Source organism: Saccopteryx bilineata, chromosome 4 (assembly GCF_036850765.1).
Source record: "Saccopteryx bilineata isolate mSacBil1 chromosome 4, mSacBil1_pri_phased_curated, whole genome shotgun sequence".
In the NCBI taxonomy this organism is placed as follows: domain Eukaryota; kingdom Metazoa; phylum Chordata; class Mammalia; order Chiroptera; family Emballonuridae; genus Saccopteryx; species Saccopteryx bilineata.
Genome location: NC_089493.1, coordinates 185,887,078 through 185,893,804, shown reverse-complemented (window position 1 = coordinate 185,893,804; position 6,727 = coordinate 185,887,078).

The window sequence follows — 6,727 nt, the reverse complement described above, 5'->3', positions numbered from 1 at the left end:
GGGCACAAGGGGAAGGCATGTTAAAAGGGGAGGACTCGTTCCTTTGTTGTGCTAGAGAACTGAAACGGAAATTGAGGAGAACAGCACACATTGGAAGAGCAAGCAAAAACGTGAGGTTTGGGACTTTGGCCAGGAAAACTAATTGTCATTTTTAGGGACCTTTCATACATGTGCCACAGCAAACATAAAAAAATTAAAAAATAAATTTTTAAAATGGAATAAACATTTTTGTTTCTGTGAATAAAGCTATTGTTTATGCATGAATCATCATTTTGACTCAGTTTATCAGATCATAAGTCAGAGAACTGTACACAGGTTTTGGAATAGCATTCAAGTAAGGGCAAATGTTAGAAATATGAAACAGCTTTTAAGTGCCTAGTTAAGATTAATAACTAGTGTGTCTCTAATGAGCTTTTACTACATATTAACTAAGCCCATAATGACAATCTCTTCGTTTAGGGCTTCCGAAACTGTATTTGATTAACAGTGATAATATCACTTTGCTATTTAAGGGAAAAATGTCTGTGATGGCCAAGTAAAAATAGCAAAATTTGAGAATTTATAAAATTCTCAGTTAGAATATGATATAACTTGATATGATGAATACATTTAAACACCTATGTATCAAGGGGCAAGGGAATTTCAAGAACACAAGTAAATCTGTGGGACTTTATAAAGCCTTTAACCTCATAAAAAGAGCTGGGCTTGTGTATATCTTAAAACAAGGAAAAATTGAGTTTAACCATTTTCTTCTTTTAAATTGGCTTTTCCCAAAATATGTTACTGTTTGTTAACATAAAGTTTTAGAACTTGTAAAAAAAAAAAAAAAGTGTGTGAGATCACACAATTTTCACCCAGATAACACATGCACTGCAGAATTTCACCTTTGAAAACAATGGACAAAAAAAGTCAAACTAGGGAGCTTAACGTACAAACAATCCATATTGCTTTGCCTTCTGGGAAACTCACAACCCTTTGGGAATGAAGGAAGAAGAGGAAGAGGTGAGCTATTTAGTAACTAAGAACATCTAATTAAAGCCATGTGAAGCTTTTACAGGAATGTACCATGATCACTGGTGGACCCTGAGAGAAACAGGCATGTAGATAGTCCCGTTCTCTTATGAATGGTGCCAAGAAAGAAAAGCTGAGATGGCATCTTCTTCAAAAATTCGAAGGGAAACTAGCCTTTAAGTAGGCACTTTTGGTGCACTATGCATTAAAGTGTTTTAATAGCATCCATTTATCATTTTAACAGCAAGCATTTACTAGAAGGTGTATGACCAGGTGCAAAGAAGAAAGTATATCATGTATCCTGAGGCTTAAATTTTCAAAAGACAATGTGAAGTCGTGTCAGAAATGGGAAATGCTGTCCTTTTCCCTTGGTTAGCCTATATAGCATGTGACTTTCAAGTCCTACCTCTAAGAGTGACAAAGCTTTTGATCAGAAAAGTAGCAATGGTCTTTGGACGAAGAGATGATTGAAATGAGACACAACCATATCAGGTTAATTTAAGGTTATAACTGGAAACCTTCTGGCTGTTAGCCATAGCAATACTGTAAATATAATAACAATAATAGAGTTTACTTATTGCTTTTACATGATATCTGAGATAGTTCCCCTAAGACTCTTGTATATCTACGCCTTATCACCATTTGACACAGGCAACCTACAGGAAGTCCAACCAACTAGTTGTCTCATTGGTACATGGCACATACTCAAATTATCCCAGCTCAGCAACCAACTAATTTAAAAGCCATTTATATCTGTGGTCCCTCAAGAAGTAGAGATAAATCCATTGATAAATTTTAGCAAAACCTATCAAAATCTGCTTTCCATTATAATCCCAGTGTATTCAGAGTATTCTACGCACCAGTGATTCATTATATCATGACCATTTCCAAATGAATACAGAACAAATCTCTTTCACACACGCACACATACACACTTATAACAGTATAGTCACATGCTTTTGCCTTCAGCCAATGTGAGCTATTTTTCTAGCCTTCTGGTTTATATTCTAACGGAAAGTTTCGACTCATGTCAACACTCAACAGGTAAACTATGATTAACCCCTCTGCATGTGTAAAACACAGAATATCACATTATTTTAGAATGTGAGGTTAGCAGTATCTCAAAGAGTTTTTAAGAAATGGTGGAAAAAAGAAATAGTCACTATCCAACAGGTATTTGTGGAATTAAAAATATGAGAAAAAATCTCAGTAAGCATTAATTGAGTCTCACCAAGTTGACTGGCATTTAATCTGGTAATTTCTCTAAGAAAATGAGACTAGAAACCATATATGACTTCATAGTTGTTGTCAATAAGGAACCTCAGAACTGTATTTTGCATTTCCCCTATGTCCGATAATTATAAAACATTTTCGAAGAGGCTTGTATGGACACCCATTTGCTGGTCCCAAGACGTAAGGTATTGTGTAAGGCAACTCAGCTACTCTAGATTTTTTTTAGAGCAGGGATCGCCAACATATTTTTAAAGAGCCATATAGTAACTAATATTGACTCGTGAGCCAGACTTCTGTCACTCTTGTTCAACTCTGCCATTCGGGGGGGAAAGCAACACAGGCCATACCTAACTGAATGGGCATGGCTACATGCCAATAAAACTTGAAACATAAAGGAAGGACTTCCAAGTTTAACTTAGATTATGGCTGGTGCTATTTATCGCTTTGGTTTGTTGCTTGTTTGTTTTCTGCTGTGCTTACTGTTCAGTTAAAGAGAACCATTCATTCTCTCCCATTTCTCTTTACTCCTGAAAAGTCAAGTCTCAAGCAGTATTGTGTAATAGCTTATTTATCACTGACTCTTCCACTTCAGCAGCATGTGGCTAGCACGGCAAAGGCAATCCTAGAGTCTAAGCATGGATCTCGGTCTTCTAGGCTAATATTCTTTCTCTCCAGCATAGGAAATTTACTCTTGGATGCCTTTACAACTTGTCTTCTTGTTCCTGGAGCCTTTGCAAGTATTTGATGGGTCCTTGCTACAGTTCTGATCTTAGGCCAACTAATTTCTACAAAGTCATTAATAGAAGATATCAATTGGTGTTACAGATGAATGGGTTTTTGTTTTTGTTTATATCAAAAGGAGACTCTGAAGACTGAAACATCCTGAATATACAGAGTAATGCATCTCTAATTGTATAGAGACTAGATCATGTCAGATATTGAACAAGGAATTGAGGAGAAAGACATATAGCCAATCACACTGGGTAACTCTTCTTTACCTACAAGCAACATTTGAAAACATCTGTCTCCTCTTTCCTCTCATGTTTTAGTTTCTGGGACTGGGATAATGTAATCATGAATGCCCGAGGCTGTTTCCTCCACCCATGCTCTAGGTGTCAGGTGACAGTCCCCATTGCCTTCGGAAATTAGAGGCTGTTACAAAGGTCTCTTATACAGCACTGGAGAACTGTCATGAATCTTTGCATTTAAAAAAATAATAATAATAAAGCACACATTCCTCCTTCAGACCCTGTCCTGATCTTTGTCACTAAGATTCCAACTTACAAAACTCTGCTCTTCTTATGAAGTGTCAATATCAGAAGAAAAAAATAGCAATATGAGAAGGCAGTACAGATAGTTATGTTTTATAATTCTTCGGTCTGGCTGCATAGTGCTAAGAATGAAATTTTTTAAAGAACGGAAGGAAAAGAGATGAAAGATGCCAGCACAATGCCAGGAAGCCAGGTTGTCTCAGAATTGCGGATGCAGGAGATAAACATGAAATGTCTGTTTCTGTTAAATACCGTTAACTCAAATGTGCAATTTATATATCCAGATGCAGCTGCTACTTTGGGGCTGGAAAAGTAGAAGTCAGATGGTATGGATTGGGAAGCTAAAGAGTCCAGGAATTTAAATCCACACCCAGAAAAAAAAATCCTTCTGTATTCCACTTAGACACTCAGAAACAGATGTGTCCCTCTTCAAAGCCCATGCTTTTAAACACAAATAATAAAGCTGCCACACAAGAACACAGACCCAAACTAAAAAGTCATTTCCCAGCAAGTGACCCAGCAATCTTGACTTTGACTTTGACTTTAGCTCCACAGCTGGGGTGCAACTCACATTATGGCTACGGGAAGGAAATTGTTCCCAGGTGAGAAGTAAATTATCTGGTTTGGCACAAAAATGTCGAAAAGGCAAATTCCACCTGCTTTTCTCTAGGCAAGATATTTTTGTTCAAATATCTCCCTGCTACCTGATTTTGCATTCTGCAGACGTGTTGCATATATATATATGTGTGTGGAAATACACAGGGGACCTAAGGGCTGAATCACACGCTATCTGAGTCACTAGACAGGAAATTCTAAGACACCTCCAAAATGGATGTCTTGGCTCATTCATTCATTCATTCATTCATTCAACAAATGCTTCCCCCTTGCAGTGTTGGAAAACATCTTTTTTTGGGGGGGGGACAGGGGTCCCATCAGATGACCTCTAATTATCCCCAGGTCAAATTTTCCCACATGCTTCAGAAACTCTTTAGGTAATGGTACTGCTTGGGTAGCACTTAAAGTTAAAATCTTTTTTAAGTAAATTCCCAGGGGAAAAGATGGAAGCTGTAAACTGGAATCATGCCCAATGGTTGAGTAATGACTATAATTTAAATTTTATCGTATAGTGACAATTACTGAGCAGCTACAATGTGCTAGCCACCGTACTAAAACATATACAGGTGTATAAACATCCCACTTATCTTTGACAACAGTCCTATGTAATAGAAACCTCTATTATCTCAATAGACCAAGAAAATGATTCTTAGATAGGCTAAGTAGCCTGCTGAAGGACACCGGAGTAAGCAATGGAGTTAGTCATACCATCTCCCCGTTACCGGGGAGTCTCATAAAAGCCCCTTTTATTCTTTATGTATGCTTAGCTTAGAGAATGTCTGTATGCGAATGTGCTCCAGTTATGTTGGTTGCATAACAAGATGCCCTGAAAAACTGACCTGAAACAATGGTAACATTTTTTTTGGCTCACAAATCTGCAATGTGGGCAAACTCCAGTCGTACTGTTGGCTTCCCATGTACTCAGCAACACCTGAGGTTCCTTGAAGGCAGGAGGCTGACTCGTGGGGAAGCTTGTTCACTGGTATTTCCGGCAGTGACCTGTGGACCGAGTCCTTAACTGGGGCTGTTCGCAGAAACACCTACACATGGTTGCGGCATGTCGCCGGGGTTCCCCACAGTATGAGTGCTGAGTTCTAAGGGGAGTGGGGGAGACAGAGAGAGAGAGAGAAAGAATTTCAGGGTAACTCATAGTTTGTTGCCTAGCCTTGCAGCAGCCCTTCTGGTACATTCTAGTCATTGTGAGAATTTCAGTGGCCTTGCCACTCTCAAGAGGAGGAGAAATAAAGACCCCCTCCAATTGCAAAGTTCTGGAAGAGCATGTCAGGTATTTCTCTGACCATTTTTAATGCAGTCTTCCTTTATATATAACTCCTATACAGGAATACAGGATGGGGCCAAAGTAGGCTTGCAATGGTGAGCATGTGAAACAGAGTTTATTGTTTTATTACTATTTATTAATTATTGTATTATTTTCCATACAAACAACCCAAAACCTACTTTTGCCCCACCCTGTATATAGATGTGAGTTATATATGCCTATATAACTCATACATGACAATATATGTGAACATACAGACACACACACGTGTGTGTATAAAATGATGATTTTCCCATATCATAGAAATTGCCCACCTAGCTGTGATGAAGAACACAGAATCAAATAAGTGAGGCAGATGAGCAGAGAATCCAGCCGCATTTAATTGCCATCCCCAATGATGGCTCTTCTGCCTGTGCCATTGTCTTTGACCAACAGGATCTCAGCCCTCTTATTCCAGAAGATACTTGCTTTTGTTTGTTCCACCTGCACAGTGTGCACAACATGCCCGTTAGCTCTGGAAGAACGGAGAAGTAAAGAGGGAGAGTGAACAAGGGCTCAGACTATGGAGCTTGGAATCTCAGCGTCATCTCTCCCTGACTACCTAACGTTGGCAAATTCACTTAACCCCAGTCTTCCTTTTCTTATCTACAAAACAGGAATATTGTTGCACTCCTAATAGGGTGGTTGCTATGGTGCCTTAAATAGCTTCTATCACGTACTTGGTGCAATGCTCACCACATAGATGTTACATAGAAAACTGTACCACAGTTTAAATAAAGAATGAAATGCAAGTGCTTCTTTATGACCTATAAGATTCCTCATGAGTTAGGACCAGTTCACCTCCCTGGCTTCCTCTTATGGTCACTCTGTTACCTGTGATCATTATGTTCTAAACTTTGTGACCTTCTTCCCATTTTTTGAAATTGCCCTGGCCTTAAAGCCATTATATTTGTTCGTCCCTCCTGGATCCTTTTCTCAAAGCATTGCAAGGTTATTTCATTCCCATCAGTCAGATAATTTAACTCCTCTCTTTGGGGAGGCCTTTTTGCAATCAACCTCTTAACCCAAGGACCCCGTTCCTCTCATTAACTCTTTATGATGTTATCATATTTACAGCCTAACAATTCTTTCTACTACTAATTACTTTTCTTATGGGCTTACTCTTTAATTATATTGTTCCCCCACAAGATTGGGAGCTCTATAGGAGAGCGATCTTAGTTTTGTTCCAGGGGCCCCAGACAAAGGCTAGGCAATAGTAGGCACTCCGTGCATACCGGATGGATGAATTAATGGATAAATTCATGGATGAATGGATGGA